Genomic DNA, 312 nt, shown 5'->3' on the forward strand with positions numbered 1-312 from the left:
AAATTGATATATGTAAATAAATAATTTTAAATTTCAATTTCTTCTATGTCATTACAGATATTTTTTATTTACAGGTTTAATATAAATTCATTCATATAAATATGTATACTAGTTGTATTATTTGTATTAAATAATAAACTAAAAATAATAAACTTTATTTCAATGAAATTATTTCTGTCATCAATTTTTTCATTCAGCCAAAAAGACAAACGCGTAAAAATGTAAGTATGTATTCATTTATAAATGTACATATGTGCATACATACATACGATTGATCTGCTTTCGTCTTCCCCTCGCCGCTTCCATCCACCA

The 312-nt window shown here is 23.7% G+C and overlaps 1 long non-coding RNA gene across 1 annotated transcript in view; it reads left to right on the forward strand.

Moving 5' to 3' along the window:
• Positions 1–76, forward strand: part of LOC118753323 — a 3115-nt gene extending 3039 nt beyond the window's left edge. Inside the window, exon 4 of the long non-coding RNA XR_004994796.1 lies at positions 58–76. This is a non-coding gene — a long non-coding RNA (uncharacterized LOC118753323). The remainder of the gene's footprint in view (positions 1–57) is intronic.
• The last annotated feature ends 236 nt before the right edge of the window (positions 77–312 follow it).

This window comes from Rhagoletis pomonella, unplaced genomic scaffold, assembly GCF_013731165.1.
Source record: "Rhagoletis pomonella isolate Grant_MI unplaced genomic scaffold, Rhpom_1.0 Rhpom_scaffold_02351, whole genome shotgun sequence".
Lineage (NCBI taxonomy): Eukaryota > Metazoa > Arthropoda > Insecta > Diptera > Tephritidae > Rhagoletis > Rhagoletis pomonella.